At 29.2% G+C, this 21003-nt stretch overlaps 1 protein-coding gene and 2 long non-coding RNA genes across 5 annotated transcripts in view; all 3 read left to right on the top strand.

Moving 5' to 3' along the window:
* The window catches only part of LOC146872031 (fatty acyl-CoA reductase wat-like), a 114307-nt gene that overhangs the window by 21934 nt on the left and 71370 nt on the right, over nucleotides 1-21003 (top strand). The window lies entirely within an intron of this gene.
* LOC146872036 (uncharacterized) lies at nucleotides 1374-3837 on the top strand. 3 transcript variants are annotated; one of them, XR_014983771.1, is made up of 6 exons: nucleotides 1374-1566; nucleotides 1696-1899; nucleotides 2107-2266; nucleotides 2910-3067; nucleotides 3159-3240; nucleotides 3467-3837. It is a non-coding gene; the product is annotated as an uncharacterized LOC146872036 (long non-coding RNA). The 3 variants fall into 3 exon arrangements; XR_014983770.1 differs by having other exon boundaries at nucleotides 2792-3067; XR_014983772.1 differs by lacking the exon at nucleotides 2910-3067.
* On the top strand, nucleotides 10089-10574 carry LOC146872035 (uncharacterized). The gene is made up of 2 exons (XR_014983750.1): nucleotides 10089-10207; nucleotides 10387-10574. It is a non-coding gene; the product is annotated as an uncharacterized LOC146872035 (long non-coding RNA).

Below are 21003 nucleotides of genomic sequence, written 5' to 3'. Positions count from 1 at the left end.
AACGTCGAAAATTAATTTCTAAATATAGTTTTTGATCGTTATGAGTTGCGTACACTGATAGTTTAAGCCTTTTATGGTTAAAGGGAAAGGCTACTTATTTCTACTAAACTTTATAGTTCAATGCAACAGTTGAATACATTCGATAACAACACCTGTACGTGACATAAGCATAAGGAAATAATGCTTGCTTCAAACATTTATAATTGCGATGAAAATTCGTCGATTTTATTTATGCAAAACGGGAAAAACTTCTGCAGTAAGTAAAATATACATTGATTTTAGTCCCATCCCATATTTCTCACATATTAACACATTTATGAACGGTGTTTTTCGATCGTAATGATCGTGATGATCGAGATGAGGATGCCTCATGTAATTTAAGAAAATCTATATGTAAGTATTGAAAGACAGAAATATATAAAATGTATATCAATATAATAAAAATATTCTCTTCTGATATCATGTTTAAAATTAATTGTCGTTTAAAAAAGAACTGACACGATCAAAAGAAAACATTCTTATGCCAAATAAATAAGAGTATTTATAAATAAAAACAAATTGAAAGAAGTCGAAATGGATTTCTAACAGATATAAGGATAAATATTGGATTGAATTGATTTAAAAAAAATCCATGATTTTACTTTACCATTTAACAATTTTCTTTATCCTGGAGTTCATATTGATATCTAGTAGTTACATTTTTATAAAAAGATGTATGAACAAGATTAATAGAAAAATAGAGATCAAATAAAAACAAAAATTATTCTATAAAATGCGCGTTAAACAGGATCAACGAAAACGTGCATCAACAGAAATAGATTAAAAAATTGTTAGAATAATATGAAATCAATTAATGCGACATAGTTGCATTGCATTTTGATTCGAATATGTAAATGCAAAAATATAATAAAAATGAATGATGTAATATTTGAGATTATCAAGAATTCAGAAAAACACGAACAGAAATAAGGCGTTTCAAAGTTAATAAACGTAAATAATAAGATGCTATGGAGAATTTGAAAAGATAGTTAATTGTAGCACTATATCTTATACCTAAAAAGTATTTCATACCAAATCATTTTACAAATAGTGTTTTATTTTTCACAAAATCTACCCTATTTCTGGTAATTCTTCTCCAGGTATGCTCTCGGCATCATTATCGAGCTTAGTATATCGTTCAGCGATTCTATTTTTAAACATGGCTGATACCATAGTGTCGATAAATAAGGAAGCAATATTTCGAGGTAACTTATGGTTTGATAGTCCAGTAAAAACTACAAACTCGAACGCCACCATAATAAGCTTACACATTACTACCGCAAGATGTCGCCTAAGTTATTGTTTTGATTCTTCCACTCTTCCACTAACCAAAATAAAAATTTTTTAACAAATATGCACGTTCAACTTAATATAAGTTCTAGCTGTAATAAAAACCATTATTATCAATTAATTAATAAAGTTGATGGTGAAATATTATTAAAATTAGAATCATTAAACGCAGTTTTGAAATATTATATTAAAATGGAGAACAGATCAACACGTCATAAATGGAAAGATACATTTCAGGTTATATTATATTATTAATAATGTAATAATTTTTGAGAAAATTAAACGTTATTTAATAATATACCCTAATGTTATAATTTAAATCGTTCTTTTGAAAAAGTACATGACACAAGTATTTTCTTTGTGTAGCTTGCAAAAGGGAAGAAAACGACGAGGAAGTGGAAATGTATTTTTATGAAGCGACACATAAATGGAATCTCATGAAATTAACATATGATTATTGCAGTTCTAAAATATAAATGAGAAAAATTATTATACTTTCGTAATCGCTCGATAAGGAACAATTAATCATCGAACGTTCCTAAAATATATATAGTTAAAAATTAAAGAAGAGTAAGTATTACAATTTCTTTTTAGAAAAAATTGCAAGATAATAAACATTAACTTACTCGCATTTAAAAGTTAATGTCTGAAGATTTAATAGACTATATCGATATTATTTCTTTCTAAAACAGACATTATAACCTTATTCCAATAAAAAAATTAATTCTTAAATCAAAATTTTATTTATACCAATTAAAAAGAAATATTCAATTTCAGCTACAAATTATTCAGGAAAACTCGGAATTATCAGCAAATGAAAATAAGCTTATCTCTAAAAACAATGAAAAAGAAAACGAAGATGGTAATGACGATAATGAAAACGTGATGATAAAAATAATACTTTAGTTGACCAAGACAAAGAAGAAAGAATGGAATGGTATGAAATTAAATAATGAAAATATTGTATATATTTAGAAGATAAAGATGAAACGACAGATGCACATTTGTTTGACATACGAAGACATATTGAATTTTCGTATATTTATTCATATATTATTTTCATAATCTAGACCAAACTATAATTCGATAGATATGCAACATTGGAGAATTATGGTTATGCTAATCTGATTGCTACTTTCAAGATTTTAACTTGGATTGTAATCGAGCGATTACAAATAGATTTTCATTCATAAAATTCATAAAATTAGTGAATATATTTTTCAAAAATTTAATTTTCTTCGCATAGATTTCGAAATAAGTTAAAAGTCATATTGTTTACTCAGATAACGATTATTGATTATATAAAAAGAGTAATACTTTACCTCTTACTTCACTGATGAAATGATAAAGAAAAACTGTAGCTATAGAAATAATTGAGGCACTTAATTTGTTCTCAGTGGTATCATTCCATTTAATATTAATTAGGATCTCTATTCTAAGTATACAAATTTATTATGTTCAGAGAAATACAATATTCAAATGGGCCACTGATATAATGGGTACTATAAAAATGCGAAGATTAAATGAAATACTTTTTAATGTAAAGTCTCTTCTGATACAAGAAACGTCCACGATTATAGAATCATCTACTTTTGAAAAAATTGACAAAGGAGGTAACTTCTGTGACAAAGAAATAAATGCGTAAGGAAGAAAATAGCAAATTCTATAGTAAAAGACAACAAAACTACAACAAGAGATATATAAGCTGCATGTAAAGTGTCATAATTAGTTCTACAAAGTATGTCATCCATATATATGGTTCTTTTTATTTGTAATACGATTACCAACATTTATATTTCCTTATACATATAATAAATTTATAATTGTAGTTTGTGGGAGAATTGAAATTACCAATAGAGAAAGAAACCTAAAATTATGCAACAAAGGAAAAAAGTAAAAAAGAAGAAAAACGTGAGTAGTGAAATGTCTATAAGAAAGAGAATGTCAAAAGAAAGATCGAATTTGAAATTCTCCAATTATGCGTTTTATGTATATATGTATATATCATTACTTTTTAATTTAATGATATAGCACTGTCGGTATTAAAATTAATAATATCACTTATTAAAAGACTTTAAAAAATTAATATACTTAAAACTATTAAATACAATTTTATATAATAATATTTCTGTTGTAGGCTTAGTAAACATCTTCAGTTATATGCACCTGCACCTCTGCTGACACGCTTTTCCAAATTACAGTAAATACATGGTACTGATGTGATATTGCCGCATCGTGATATATCTCACACTTTTCCTCTGTGTTTCTACCATGCAATTGCTTCTTTTAAAGGAATAGTGTTTTATCGCTAAGGAAGAAGAAGAAGGAAAAAGCAGTCAGTTTTAATTCAGTAGTCAAAAATCTTAATTAGAGAATGTCTGAAATGAATCTTTCCAATCGGTTCATAACCCTGTAAATCTATTAATATATACATATTTGTGTCATATTTAATCAATTTTTACTCCTTAAATTATATTAATTTCTAACGATTGATCTATATTATTTCTTATAAATATGTAGGAAGAGAAATAAACTATGAGAATGTTTGGATTGTCAGAAAACAAGTGTAAATAATTTTTTATTTCAGACCTACAGGTAATTTCTTAATAAGCCCCTTTCTTCGCCGTCTTTTTCGATTATAGAATAGAAAGCCTTTGGTTGGATCTTTTCGAGATTGGGCAAGAGTGTAAATTAGTCAAAGCAAAGTTTTCGATTTGTTCGAGACGCGAATTTTTCTATCCATATTGTGTGGATGAATCTTCGTATCTAACTGAAACAGGGCTTTTTAGCGAGTAAACTTTATTCTTTTGCAATTATTTCCTTCTCCTTTTCGTGTTTTTTTATTTCTATAAATGGATTCTTAAATGCATTAAATAAAAACTGTTTAATAACTTATAAAATTAACTTAATGATTGTTAGCTCTATGTTAAATAGAAAACATTTTGTAATTTCTAGCTGCTGCAATAGAAATTATTTCAAATTTCTTAGATAGAATATTTTATTAGAAATGATAGATAATTCGCACATATTTTAATTTTTATTTAAGTTAATTAATTTATTTAATTTTACTGTTAAATTTGATTTCGTATAAAAATGAAACTTTATAATTCAATTAATTGATATAAATGTAATTTATATAAAATCTTAATAATAATATATATTTTGACTCGAATTAGTTTTATAAAAGAAAAATTTAATGTAATTTAATATTAATTAAATATCAAAAATAGCATACATAAATTAAAATTTTGTTAATTTCATCTTATCGTGGATTATTACTTATTATACCGATTCCCCTAACAAGAAAGAGCACCTCCAAATTTTTTAAATTTAATAATTTATCATTTAATTTCATATTATAATAGAGTATATAATCCAAATTTCAATATCGTGTAGGGAGAAGCCTACTTTCAGGGGCAATGTGTAATATTTGTACTGGGTTTATGTAGAAAAATATCTCAATATTATTTCTATTAATATTATTACAATATAGGAATCATAATCTATATTTAAAAAACAATAAATATTTCGGATACGAAGCAATAATTAAGATTTTGTGACGATAAAATGAAAAAATTTTTATATATACATATTAAATATATAAAAGGGTTAAACTTTGAAAATCTCGTACTTAATATTTTCAAACCTACGTCATTATATTGAATTACATTCTATTAATTGTAAATAACAATCTAAATAGTTACTGAAGAATTGTTAATGTTGTCGAATGTCAATAATCTTTTAACATTAATACTGAACGGTTTGCAAAATTATCACATATGCAGTTGTAACATTTCAGTTTTACATGTTAAAAAAGCTTAACAATTGATCATTTAAAACAATATATTATTTGTGTTTTCAAACGTAATTAACATAAACTTCAATCTAATCGTTTCATAGTGTTGCAATTCATTCACAAAAAAAATATAAATTTATAACAAATAATATTGAATAACCGGAATAATAAAAATACATATATCATAAAATTCATTCATTTATAAAAATAACAAGCTGCAATAATATATTTACATCAAGGTAAGAAAATTAAAAAAGGAAAAAAAAAGTTGTATCGCCGTTCGATTGAAAAAAATCTCACTTTTGCAATGACTAAACTCAATTTCCTTTCTTTTTGTAAATTTTTAATTGGAATGTTAGCAAACTGTAGAAAAATTCTAATAAAATCAATATTGAATCATCTATGGAGCGTTTGATTTTTTTCGATTTAAATTTCGCCGATCTTTTATTTTAGTGATTTTAATAGTAGCTAGTAACTCTGACAGATTAAGAATTGAAATATTTTTTTTAGTATCAATCTAAAATCTATAATTTCAGTTGCTCTCGATAAGTATTAGATCACCAAAAAGTCTACTAGTTTAAAAATAGGCATAAATTTTCAGAATACTGATTGCATCTTTAACAGCATGGAAAATAAGTGGAAAGCGGACATTGTTAAATTTATAAATTTTTCCGTACGTATATGCATCTTTTTTTCCGTATTACATGATTTTTAAACTCATGATTATTCATTTTCCATTTCTAATTTATAAAAATAAATTACAAGTGAAAACTTATACGCAGTTTCTATTGTGTCTTAAAGGTAATTATAAACATCGACGTGTTTCTAAATCAATTCTCTCGCCAGCGAATGAGGGTTGTATCCTAACGCATTAGAAATCAGTACATTTTTCATTAAATATTTTCATCCTGTGAAATTATTCCATATTATGTTTAGATTATAAGTAATGGGAGATACAGAAAATCGCCGTCTTATAAATGGAGAACAATTACGGTAGTATCAATGAGAAAAAAGAAAGTGTAATTCAAGAAATCTGATACAGTGCCTGAAATAACTTTAATGCACGTATCCAATAATAAACGCTGAGGAAAACAGTATATATTTATTTGGCTTATGATAAGAAAATTAATAAATATTATCATACTCAATTGCTTAAATATTTTTGTTTTCAAATATGCCTACGTTCTTTTACATAATCAAAGTCTGATTTATTTATTCATAAAAAATGCATTTCTATTAGGCAGTTTTTATGATTCGAGTTCGATAGCTTAATCTTATGTCATGATTGTGAGCAAAAAATTGGATACGCAATGACGCAACTTTTATTTGGAGATTTTGTAGAGAATCATAAATGTAAAAATAAATATTTTATCGAATAGCATGTAAATGAACATTACAATTAAAATATTAAACTTCTATTGATAATTTGTTCGTTCAATTTCGTTTAATTTGATTTAATTTTGTTATAAAACATATACAAAATTTGTAATTATTATTTGATACAACGTAAAATTATTATATAAAACAAATCTGTAAATAGGTTATTTAGTTTTACGTGAGTTAATACCGTAAATTCATTATATTCATTTTCAAGAAATATATTTAATCAGTTTAAGTAATTCTTTCTAAATTTAATATTTCCAGTAATATTTTGTTCTCAATTATATTTGATACTTCTTGTTTAAATTTTAAACAAAAAATTATTGTAAAAATTATATCAAGAAACAATATTTCCAATATTCATACATATTGAAATAACAGAACATTGAGGTATTCAAGTATAGTCTTTTGGAAATTAGACGTAGTATCCAACTATTCGTCTCGCTTTACACATTTAGGCATGAATGTTTTAATATACGAGAAGCTGTGTATCCGACTTTGGAACACTTTTCCTAAACCATTCTTTTGATTATTCTTCGTAAATTTGAAAATTTATTTCACTGAAATTTTTTACAACACTTCCATCAAGGCGAATTATTAGATAACTAAATAGAGAATATGTGTTCAATATTAATTTTAATGTTACCATTAACAAAAAGATAGACAGAAAAAAACCCATTGAAGATTTCAAAATTGAAACTTGACAAATTTCATATGATCTAATACGTTGAGCACGATATATACCCGATGAATAAATGGAGTTTTAATGCGAGAATACAAAAAAAAAACAATTATCATAGTTTAATATGCAAAACAAATACGGATCTATTTCGCGTATATTATTTTTTTATTTATCATTACGTCATTATATTTTCATTCTACCTTGTTTTATTATTACCATATGTTAGTCTGAACGATCATATATACTTAACTGAAAAGAAATGCAACCAGATATTGGATAAATTTTTTTTACAACGTTTTGTCGATGAGGTTATTCAATGCAAATGAAATGATACCAATAAAAACACTAGCGTACAAATAATAGGAAAGATTTATAAACGCTGAACCGTTATGTTTACATTCTAGGCAAAAATTATCTTTCTACAATGTATATATATATATATATATATATATATATATATATATATATATATATATATATATGTATGGATATATGTACATACACACTAATTAGAAGTTTAACATTTACCAATTTAAATAATATTGATAAAAAGTCGACTTAAGTAATTGAATAAAATTGTCTCAAAAATATTTACCATAAATAGTATACATTAATTATTGTAATATTCCTAGAGATATTCATGTTTCAAATACTTATTAAAGATTGATAACAAAAATATGAACATATGAACAGGAAGGAATTACATTTGCTACTCTAAAAAAATAATAATCATGATTTCCTCTATCTACGAATCAATGTTTTCTCTTATTCAAGGTATCTAAATCGAAACATGGTATGAAAGAGGAATTAAAATACGATTCTGGAGAACTTTATTCGTAAAATCTCTGACAAATATGGATATATTGTTTGTTATTTATTAAGTTACTTATTAGATATAGAAAATATACTTATATTACCATTACTGTTTTTGTTATTGAGTACGAATGATTCGTTGCAAGTTTAAGTTCATAAACCTTAAAAATGTATACTTTTCGAAGCAAATTTATAGCTATTATATGATTTGTTCTTCGATATATATTGCAAAGCAATTTGAAAGGAATGATACAATAATTCACCGTTGTAACGACACACATACATTGAAGTCATAAACAACTAGTTTCGCAGATAAAGTACTTATCATAAGTTCCGTATCTTTTTTCTGATAAATTCGTCTTACATTTATCTGTTATGTGGGTTATTCGGAAAGTAATTTCGTTTTTTCCCGACAAAGGATTTAATTGTATTTTTTTTGCACTCTACTTAAGCCGTATAATCATTAAAAATCAGAAAGCTGATATGGCAAGGTTTGTGTGTGAAAAAGTCCAATTGATTCTACGCAGTAGTTTTTGGTTGGTGCCCTTTTAAATATGGAGAGCAATAAGCAGCATTTTCGTCATATTTTACTTTTTTACTATAGAAAAGGTAAAAATACTGTTCGAGATAAAAAGAAATTAACCAATGTGTATGGAGAAGATGTGTCGACAGTACGCCAGTGCCAGAGCAGGTTTGCAAAATTTCGATCCGTCAATTTTGATGTCGAAGGTGCACTACGTTCTGGAAGGCCGGTTATAGCTGATAAAGACACGATAAAGGCATTAGTTGATGCAAATCGGCGAATAACAACACGTGAAATTGGTAAGAGATTAAATTTATTAAATTCAACTGTTTATGATCACTTGAAAGGCCTGAGTTTAACCTCGAAGCTCGATATAGTGGTTCCCCATGTTCTCACGGAGAGAAATTTGTGTCGTCGCTTTGATGTCTGTGATTCGCTTCTAACACGTCACGAAAATAATTGCAATTTTTGAAGCGCATCATTACCGGGAACGAAAAATGGGTTGTATATAACAATGTCAAACGCAAGAGATCATGGAGCAAAAAAGATGAACCGGGTCAAAGCATTTCCAAAGCCAATATCCATTAAAAAAAAGGTGATGCTGTCTGTTTGGTGGGATTTTAAAGGAATCATCTTTTTTGTGATTTTAACGGATAACACAACAATTAATTCGGAAGTCTACTGTCATCAGCTGGACAAACTGAATGATGCACTTCAACAGAAAAGACTAGAATTAATCAAAAGAAAAGTTGTAGTGTTTCACCAAGATAATGTGAGACCTCATACAAGTTTGGTCACTCACCAAAACCTTTTACAGCTTGAATGGGGTACAATGCCACATCCACCATATTCTCCAGATCTGGCACCTTCGGATTATTATTTGTCCCGATCACTGCAAAATTTTTTAGACGATAAAACCTTCACTTCGAATGAGAAAATCAATAATCACCTCGATCAGCTTTTTACCAGCAAAGACCAATAATGTTATGTGCGTGGAATCATACTATTATCAGAAAGATGGCAAAAGATATTGGATCAGAATGACCAATATATAATTTAATAAAATATTTGTTCATTATACAATAAAATTGTCTTTTATTTTCACAAAAAAAAAACGAAATTACTTTCCGAACAACCCATTAGTAGATAATACTATTAATATAACGTTGATAGTGTCATGTCTTCGTGCATTAGTCGACCAGAAACTATAAAAGACACCTAAAAGAAGAGAAACCCTTATAGGCACGAATACGTGTGCATATGGAGCGATATCATTTTTTAATTGTTTCTCCTCTATCTTTCCCATAAGAATAATCATCGGCAGCTAGCCATAGTTGAAATGTAATTTAGAACTATCTATAAGACACGTAGTAAAGAAATACGAGAAGACAAAGAAGGACAAAAAGTACGTGCAGGAATGCATATGCGTCATACCTCTTTCACCCTTGGCAGCGGAGCACTCCCAAGAGCCACGCGTGCAGAGATAAAGCTGATCGAGGAAGTATTAAGTGTCCCAAAAGTTTTTTATTATCCGTCTATGTCATCGGTTTCAGTCGTCCCAAAACTATTTTACAGTACGTTTCGTTTGCGCCACAGTCTCTTTTCAAACTTTCATCCACAGTGTTAAACATGGATAGAGAGAGGCGACATTTACGTCATCTTATGTTTCATTGTTTCAAAAAAGGTGATAGTATAAAGAATACTGTCGACGAGATTTGTATCATATACGGAGATGGTGCTATAATTATTACAACCGTTCAATTTTAACAAAACGTTCAATTTTAATCTATTTGAAAGACGATTCCGCTTCGTCGCGTAACCTAACGTTTGGTTAAACAATTGTTAATTTCATCTCATTTTCAGGAATGAATGAAAAAAACAGTTTACAGTTACGCTTATGTTTACAAATCGATTTGGAAAAAGTAGAATTGATAGAAGCTCTTAGGAGGAGGTGGAACAAAAGTAGTTGTTGGGGAAAGTACTTTGACAGGTGGTATGACGACGAAATATACGCCTGCAAAAATGCAATCATCCAAGGCAACTGTCTTTAGGCTTACCCCACATTCAAAAGTTCTACGACGGTCAAAGTATATTTTTAACCAGTAGAACAGGAATATTATAAATTGTTTTCCATGCACAAGTCTTGGAATTTGTGGGTTTCATGACCTAATGAATAATTTAAATCGTGAAATATTTTATTAACACATAATGGACCAATGCCGCCATATGAAAGGCCTTGTACTTTACTTATTGGATCCAATCCCGCGCATATGGTGGCAAGAACGGATTTATTATTTTTATTGCTGTGATTGTTGTTATATGTACTAGTAATGCGTTCAATATCGTGCCATGTCATTTTTGTGAATTATCTATGTTCCGTTATCTTTTATCTTCTCCTGAAATACTTCCGGACCGTTAAAGGTTAATTATTAAACTATAAAACAAAGAACAAGCAGAAAGTTTTTTTTTTATTGAATTTAACCTCTATATTGCAAACAAAGCACCTAATTTCTTAATTGAAAACAAATAAATAGTATTGTTCATGAGTCTTGTTAAAAATTTTCATCCCTTCTGCTAATGATATCAGAAATATGTTATATAAAATATAAGATAGTCGACTAACCATCATGGCCATCTTATCTAGAGTTTCTCTATAATTAAATATTTAGTATTTTGTAGACATAAAAGAAAAAAAGAAATTGATAAATAATGTTTTGAACTAATATATAAAAGCTATGTATTAATTTCTTGAATTAATATGTAATTATAATATATATGTCCATGGTGCAGAAAAGGTTTAGAATATCTTTGAATGAGTGCTTTCCAGTTATTTGCCAGGTTGAGAGAGATATCTATATTTGTATTTATATTTATGTCACACGGACATTACCTAAATGAAACATAGGTCAATCTCTCCTCGCGCAGAATTCTCCACAACTGCATAATACGGATGAAAAAAATCGAGCAAAAGAAAAGTGAAAGAACCTTTCTCGTACGATGAAGAAGTAAAAAAGACTTACAAGTTTATCTATACGAACACGTTCGCAGATTGATCTGGAACAGTAGAAATGATGGAATTACTCTTAGAAGAGGATGGACAAGAAGTAGTCGTTACGGAAAACGACTTCGAGAGATTTTAATCTTTTCAAAAGATAGTTCAACTTCGTCTCGCTATTGTGACATCAACTTGATGTTGTGTCTTGAATGGCTGTAGAGTAACCGAAGTGCCTGCAGCCTTTCAATTACACCAACCTAATCACACGCCTCTTTTTCGGTCAATCGTTTCGAAATCTTACACGGGAGCGAGGCTCTTTTTTCCTCTTTTTTCTTCACAATAGGGCAATCGAACTACGCCAGGAAAGATTTACTTTAACTTACTTATTCGATGAAACGATGATAGAGGCTCCGAATATCGTTCCTCGCGTCTATACTTCTTTCGTGTGTTCCTGACTCTGGTACTGATCCTTGAATTGGTTTTCTCTTGCTAACGATAGCTGAGGAATAATAGGGCTAAGCGATGCTTGGTATTCCGCACACTTTTCTTCTCTTTTACGAATTGATTTATTTAGTATAAAATCGGTGATGGAAATTTACAATGAATAATAATATAAGTCTTAATATAATATAAGTCTTAAGTATTGTAACTGCTAATTGTAAAGAACTGTGCTTAGCGACTGACTCCAACAAAATTATCTTAACGGCTAACTGTGATGAATTTATCTAGACGACTGTGGATGATGATGTCCTGACGATGAAGTGTTGACGATTAAGTTTTTTCTACTGCGTCCTCGCCTGCACATACCTCTCCTACACACACATACTTGCAAGAATCATTCTCGCGCATTTTACTATCGTCAATTTCCAAGCGATAAGCCATTTCGTTACACTGTTTCTGCATATATTAGGGTATCCCATAAGTTTGTTTCTTTTTTCTAATATGAAATGAATATACAATGTTTACTGTTTAAGTTATTATTTATTTTGTTATATAAGAACCCTTTTGCTCTATTACCTTTTTCCATCTCTCAGGAAGCCTCATTATGCCTTCTTTCCGAAATTGTTGTGTTTTGGACAAGAGATAATCCCGGTGGTGCACTTTTTCGCTGACTGGATTTAAAATGCTTATCGCGAAGAGAATTTTTTGAGGACAGAAAGAAGTAATAATCAGATGGAGCGAAATTATTGAGAGTATGCAGATGCGGTAAAACATCCCAATCAAATTGTAAGAGCTTTTCTCTTACCGCTAATGCAATATGTGGTCTCACGTTGTCATAATGAAAAATAATGCCTCGTCGGTTCATTTATTATGGCTATTTCTTGTTATAGCAGCTTTCAATTGATTCAGTTGATCGTAGAATTTATTGTTTCACCTTGAGGAAGGAGCTCGTAGAAAATTACACCTTTCCAATCTCACCAAATGGATAAAAGAACTTTTTTGTGGTGTAATCCCGGCTTTGCGACAGTTGAAAGTCTATTGTCCTTACACCAAGTGCGCTTTCTATGCACATTTTCATATAAAATCCCACTTTTGTCTCCAGCGACAAGCCTCTTTAGAAACGGATATTTTACATATCACTGGAGAAGCAAGTCGCATGTAGAGATGCGACTATATATGCGATTCATAAGACTAGCCTCCGTAAGTAAGTGCGGAACCCAAACTTCGCAGCGATTAACATATATCATCTTGGTTAGGTGATTATGTACTGTAGTTTTGAGAATCCTGTGGCATTCATTATCTCGCGCATACTATATCGCGGATTTTCATCAAGCATGGCCTTGATAAGGCCCGTTTCCATCGTCTTTGGGCGGCCGTTGCGGTCTTCATCTTTCAGATTAAAATACCCTCCTCTAAATTTTTTAAACCAATTGCAAACGGTTGTAATAGATATAGCACCATCCCCGTACACGATACAAATCTCGTCGACAGTATCCTTTACACTATCACCTTTTTTGAAACAATGAAGCATAAGATGCCGTAAATATCGCCTCTCTCTAACTATGTTTAACGCTGCAGATGAAAGTTTTAATAGAGACTGTGGCACAAACGAAACGTACTGTAAAAGAGATTTGGAACAACTGAAACCAATAACATAGACGGTTAATAAGAAATTTTTGGGACACCTAATACTTCCTTGATCAGCTTTATCTGTGCACGCGTGGCTCTTGGGCACTCTCCGCTGCCAAGGGTGGAAGAGACATGACACATCTGCATACCTGCACGTACTTTTTGTCCTCCTTTGTCTTCTCGTATTTCTTTACTACGTGTCTTATAGATAGTTCTAAATTACATATCAACTACAAGCTGCCGATGGTTATTCTTATGGGAAAGATAGAGGAAAAACAATTGAATAAATGGTATCGCTCTACATGCACACGTACTCGTGCCTATAAGAGTTTCTCTTCTTTGAGGTGCCTTTTATAGTTTCTGATTGACTAACGCACGAAGACGTGACACTATCAACATTATATTAATTGTATTATCTACTAATGGGTTGTTCGGAAAGTAATTTCTTTTTTGTGAAAATGATAGACACTTTTTGTATAATGAACAAATATTTTATTAAATTATGTATTGGTCATTCTGGTCCAATACCTTTTGTCATCTTTCTGGTAGTAGCATGATTCCATGCTCATCAACTTTTTGGTCTTTGCTGGCAAAAACTGATCAAGGTGTTTTTTGACCTCCTCATTCGAAGTGAAGGTTTCACCGTCTAAAAAATTTTGTAGCGGCCGGAACAAATAATAATCCGAAGGTGCCAGATCTTGAGAATATGGTAGGTGTGGCATTGTATCCCATTCAAGCTGTAAAAGCTTTTGGCGAGTGACCAATCTTGTATGAGATCTCGCATTATCTTGGTGAAACACTACAACTTTTCTGTTGATTAATTCTGGCCTTTTCTGTTGAAGTGCATCATTCAGTTTGTCCAGCTGATGACAGTAGACTTGCGAATTAATTGTTGTGTTATCCGGTAAAGTCTCAAAAAAAAGATTCCTTTAAAATCTCACCAAAGGGATATAATCTCCATTTTTTAATGGATATTGGCTTTGGAAATGCTTTGACCTGGTTCATCTTTTTTGCTCTACGATCATTTGCGTTTGACATTGTTATATACAACTCATTTTTCGTTCCCAGTAATGATGCGCTTCAAAAATTGTAGTTATTTTCGTGACGTTTTAGAAGCGAATCACAGACATCAAAGCGACGACACAGATTTTCTCTCCGTGAGAACATGGGGAACCAATATATCGAGCTTCGAGGTTAAACTCAGGTCTTTCAAGTGATCATAAACAATTGAATTTGATAAATTTAATCTCTTACGAATTTCACGTGTTGTTATTCGCCGGTTTGCATCAACTAATGCCTTTATCGTGTCTTTATCAGCTATAACCGGCCTTCCAGAACGTAGTGCACCTTCGACATCAAAATTGACGGATCGAAATTTTGAAAACCAGCTCTTGCACTGGCGTACTGTCGACACATCTTCTCCATACATATCGGTTAATTTCTTTCTGGCTTGAATAGCATTTTTATCTTCCCTATAGTAAAAAAGTAAAATATGACGAAAATGCTGCTTATTGCTCTGCATATTTAAAAGGGCACCAACCAAAAACTACTGCGTAGAATCAATTGGACTTTTTCACACACAAGCCTTGTTATATCAGCTTTCAAAACATATAATGATTACGCGGCTTAAGTGTGAAGTTGGTTGCAAAAAAAAACACAATTAAATGTTCTATCGGGAAGAAACAAAATTACCTTCCGAACAACCCAATATATTCAGGAAACTTGTCACATGTTGTTACAGTTGAGACATCAGCTACTGTAACTATTAAAATAATGAATTTTGCTTTAAAATATCATTCTAATAGTAATCTTATAGTTAAATTAGTTTTTTTATTAAAAATTTATAACTTTCCACTGGCAGTATGCAACTCAAAAAATATATTTCACCACAATAAAATTTTGGCCTCCACTGATTTTATCAATGATTTTTCAAAAGCAACTTGTTTCAAACTTCGAATCTATCATTTGTTCAAAATATTCGTTTTAAATTGATAAATAAATTGTTTAGACTTGATAAATGTTAACTCAGTCATTTTGTACTCCTCAAACTTCCAGCTTCCCTCCTCCGAAATATAACTAAATTTAGTTATATTTGTATAATTATACAGATTTGTCAAAGAAAAAAATATAGTAAAAACATATTGCTTTATAATGCTTAAAAGTCATATATGATCTTAAAATGTGAAAGAATAATTATTCGTTTGTATGTACACCGTAAGTTAATAGACAAAGATATGAAATGATACATAGAGTTTGTTATTTGTTATAATTATCTTTTAATTTTTCCGTCAATTTAAAATATTTTCATATAAAATTTAGAAATGAAATGTTTTGATAGAGTTCACTATATTTGATTATTTTTCGACTATTTAAAAATTTCGATAGGGTCAGTACGTGCAGAATTGGAAAGTACTTTCGGGGAAGGAAACTGAGTTTAGTTGATAAAAATAGAAGAAAACATTACCTCTCAATTCTATTTTGCAAAGCAGTCACACGTACTTTATCTACTGTTAGCGGTTGAATGTCCTACATAAGTTCATTTCGATCGTAAATACTTCTCTCTCAAAATCAAAACAGACTTCGGTTTAGACTGTAGCACGCGAATACTTAATTATGCTTTTTCTTATGTCTATAGGAATGTTAAACCAAACTTTTTCTTACTATATTATTCATTTTGGTAAACGTTGGGGACAAAAACTGATTAATAAGCTACCGTTCAATAAAATGTTAATTAGATCACGTGAAGATAGTGACGTAGTTCATGAATACAACAGATCGAAAACAAATGAGACGGCGAGTTGTGAATTAAACATAAAATCGTTGTAACCTCGGATCCAAAAAAATTAGTTTATCATCTTTTCCTCTTAAACTTGTGTTGGTTATATCTCTCTCACTCGTATATAATAATCACTTTCTCGTTGCAGATTGTAATGATTTTGAAAATCATAACTGAAATTACCTATAGTAAATATTACCTATAGTTTTTTTTCTTTTAAATGTTGAAGAAGAAATTAAAACCTATTAAATTTGATAAATTTTCATCTCTATCGAATATTGCTCCCCAATTTTGTATGTAACATTTGCTCTTCCACATCTTTTTGTTTTTATTTTTCTCTTTACTCTTAAAATTGCAAAATATTCATGTTCATTCGTAAGCTGTACATATGTAGACTTCGCATTTTTAAGTTGCAGTTGTTGATAAAATTCGTACGAGTAGAAAAACAAGTTTATGTAACTTTGTGATATAAATGTATACAATAAATATAGTTGTAGAATTTTGAAAATATTCCTAATTGTAGAATTAGGAAAATATTCATGTATATATGTATGAGTAATCGAAAAAGTGCTGGGAATGATGTTAGTAAGATAGAGATGTAGAGCTGATATAGATATGGTATAAGATAGACATGTAGATATTAGTGATACAAACGATATATAAGCGAGAGTATATGAGCGATGGAGTTAAGTGACGTGTGAAGACTAAGTGACGTTTAGGACTTTGTCTAAACACATGGTTTGTAGGTCCGTATCATAAAAGATGTACATAGATGGAAGAAAACAATAATGAGCGAGCGGAAGAAAGAAACGGTAATTAGTATAAGGAATTAGGCATTGTGCGGAGAGATTAGAATAGTACAGAATAGATCAAAATAGAAAATAGAGTAATATACACTGAAAAGTATAAAAGAACAGAGCAAATCAGAACAAAATAGTTAAGTTTCATCGAGTATCGAAGAGAATAGAGGATCTATTTATATCTTTTTTTTTAAATAAATGATTGTTTTTTTTGGCTGAAGCTCATTATCCTACGGTATATAAATATCGGTTTTAGAATGAATATTTATCGTTGACAAACTACGGCAAGACATAGAAATATCATTTAGACAAGAAACCATTTAGCTTGCAATGTAGAGCCCATTTTTACATTTCAAATTACGGAACTCGAACAAAACAGAGGCACTATAAATTCTTATTTCGTCTTTACTATCTCCATTCTCTCAAGGTTCAATTAAATAAATATGTTTCATTAAGAAAATGATATTCAACAAGTTCTTGCTAATATATCGTATAACCTGATTCATAGTAATCTTGTGTATATTATAATAAATTAATCTTTGAGTATTGATGAATATAAAAAAAAAAATGCTTCGGAATGAATATTTTCCACTATCAACCGACTATGAAAACGGGCATATGGGAATTTTACTCAAGAAAGAGTAAAGAGTCAGTTAGTTAACAATGCAGAATGCGTTTTAGGGCAAAAGATATGAATTATAATTCGAAAGGGAAATAAATGACTTACAATCTTTCCTCCTCATCTTGATTTATCGTTGTTTAATAATATGACGAAACATGAGAGTATGCAAATTATAATCCTGATCGATAAATTACAAGTCGACTTAAATGAGCAATCGGACATTTCGAATTTTCATTTTGAAAAATACTATGATAGATCATAAGATAAAAGAAAGCTCATGTAATATAAGCGTTGAAGAAAAGCTTATGTAAAAATTCTGAAGAGAAGTTAATCGCATTTTTTTCTACTTTTTACAATGTATACCAATTAAATTTGTATAACATATTATACAATTATGATATTATTATATGTAAATCTATATATATTTTACTTATTTGTAGAAGTAGTTTCCATTCTGCATAATTAAAATTGATGTACTTTCATCGCAATTATAAACATTTGAAACAAACATTCTTCCCTTATGCTCATGTCTCATACAGATATTGTTATCGAATGTACTCATTGTAGCACCGAACTATAAAGTTTAGTAGAAGTAGGTAGCATTTTCCCCGCAATCACGGAAGGCTTAAACTGTCAGTGTACGCAATATATAACCATCAAAAACTATACATTTAGAAATTAATTTTCAACGTTTTGGTTAAATTTTTGGGATTTGAGGTCAGTATGGCGAATACATTTCACAAAAAGTAATGAATTTACCAGTAAAAATGATACGAAATTAATAAGTATTTCGGCAACAAATCTCACCTGTTATGATTCCGAAATACCTATTTGTCGAAAGAACTTTGAATTATTGTCTAATTCATTTTATGTTAATTTTTACTAAGAAAGAGAAAATGCAGAAAAATACATGGTTTCAGTGAAGTTTGGGAATGAAACTTGTAGTTAAATATTCGGCCATAATAAAAATTAAATATAAAAAAATAAGTATATATTATATGCAATAAATAGCGTAGTATATAAGGAGAAAATTCTAACCCAAATTTCTGTTCGAGATTTCACGAATAAAAACCGTTTAATTTTGATTTATTTTATTCAAGAAATTATTGACATAGGCTAAATTATAATTATTTTTATCCTTCATTCTCTTGCTTATCTTTTCTTCTTTTACGGAGATCCAAAGGTTACAAGAAGTCTGGAAATGATAGCCCATGTGATGATAAATAAAACACATACAACATATTCTTTTTAAGTGTATACTTAATAAAATTTACTTACTGTCAGAATTATTTTCCATATGGCAGAATTAAAATAGACAGGTTTACAGTAAAGTTATGAACATTCGGAGTAGAGATTTTTTTCTATTCCTTAGGACAGTAGTAGGTGTTGATTGAACGAATCTCACTTTTGCACTGAAATATAAAAACGACCAAAAGTATTTAACCTTTTTCTCCTACCACATTTCATTGATCAATTTTTGATCTTTTTCGACACTCTTGCTATTTTTCCTTATATTCGAATATAATTCGTATCCTGAATAATTCCATTTGCTCATCTACAAAACGATGGAAGAAAAATTCATCCAATATATGCTTGCATTTCTTTTCAGCTAAGTAAGGATGATCATTCAAACCAACATATGGTAATAATAAAACAAGGTAGAATGCAAATATAATGATGTAATGATAAATAAAAAAATAATATAAGCGAAATAGATCCCTATTTGTTTTGTATATTAAACTATGATAATTTTTTTTTTTGTATTCACGCATTAAAACTGCAATTATTCAACGTGTACCTATCGTGGACAAAGTATTAGATCATATGAAATTTGTCAAGTTTTCAATTTTTAAATCTTCAATTGGTTTGTTTGTCTATCTTTTTGTTAATGTTAACATTAAAATTAATATTTAGACGGCATATGTTCTCTATTTAGTTATCTAATAATTTGCCTTAATGGAAGTGTTGTAAAAAATTACAATGGAATACATTTTCGAATTTATGAAGAATGATCAAAAGAATAGAAAAAGTGTTCCAAAGCAGGATACATGGCTACTCGTATATTAAAACATTCATGAAATGTGTAAAGCGAGGCGAATAGTTGGATATTACGTCTAATTTCCAAAAGTCTATACTTGAATACCTCAATGTTCTGTTATTTCAATATGTATGAATATTGGAAATATTGTTTCTTGATATTATTTTTACAATCATTTTTTGTCTAAAATTTAAACAAAAAGTATCAAATATAATTGAACAAAATATTACTGGAAATATTAAATTTAGTAAGAATTACTTAAACTGATTAAATATATTTCTTGAAAACGAATATAACGAATTTACGGTATTAACTCACGTAAAACTAAATAACATATTTACAGATTTGTTTTATGTAATAATTTTACGTGGATCAAATAATAATTACAAATTTGGCATATGTTTTATAACAAAATTAAATCAAATTAAACGAAATTGAACGTACAAATTATCAATAGAAGTTTAATATTTTAATAGTAATGTTCTTTTACATGCTATTCGATAAAATATTTATTTTTACATTTATGATTCTCTAAAAAATCTTCAAATAAAAGTTGTGTCATTGCGTATCGAATTTTTTGCTCATACTCATGACATAAGAATAAATAAGCGGACTCGAATTATAAAAACTGCCTAATAGAAATGCATTATTTATGAATAAATAAAACAGACTTTGATTATGCAAAAGAACGTAGGCATATTTGAAAACAAAAATATTTAAGCAATTGAGTATGATAAGGCTACATTTCAAAGATTTATTAATTTTCTTTTCATAAGCCAAATAAATATATATTTTTTTTCTCAGCGTTTATTATTGGATACATGCATTAAAGTTATTTTAGGCACTGTATCAGATTTCTTGAATTACACTTTCTTTTTTCTCACTGATTCCACCGTAATTGTTCTCGATTCATAAGACTTCGATTTTCTGTATCTCCCATTACTTATAATCTGAACATAATATGGAATAATTTCACAGGATAAAAATATTTAATAAAAAATGTCCTGATTTCTAATACGTTAGGATACAACCCTCATTCGCTGGCGGGAGAATTGATTTAGAAACACGTCGATGTTTATAATTACCTTTAAGATACAATAGAAACTGCATATAAGTTTTCACTTGTAATTTATTTTTATAAATTAGAAATGGAAAATAAATAATCACGAGTTTAAAAAT

Source organism: Vespa mandarinia, unplaced genomic scaffold, assembly GCF_050613455.1.
Source record: "Vespa mandarinia isolate Hongniang unplaced genomic scaffold, ASM5061345v1 scaffold_62, whole genome shotgun sequence".
NCBI classification, from domain to species: Eukaryota; Metazoa; Arthropoda; class Insecta; order Hymenoptera; family Vespidae; genus Vespa; species Vespa mandarinia.
This window is presented reverse-complemented; position numbering and strand designations above follow the sequence as displayed.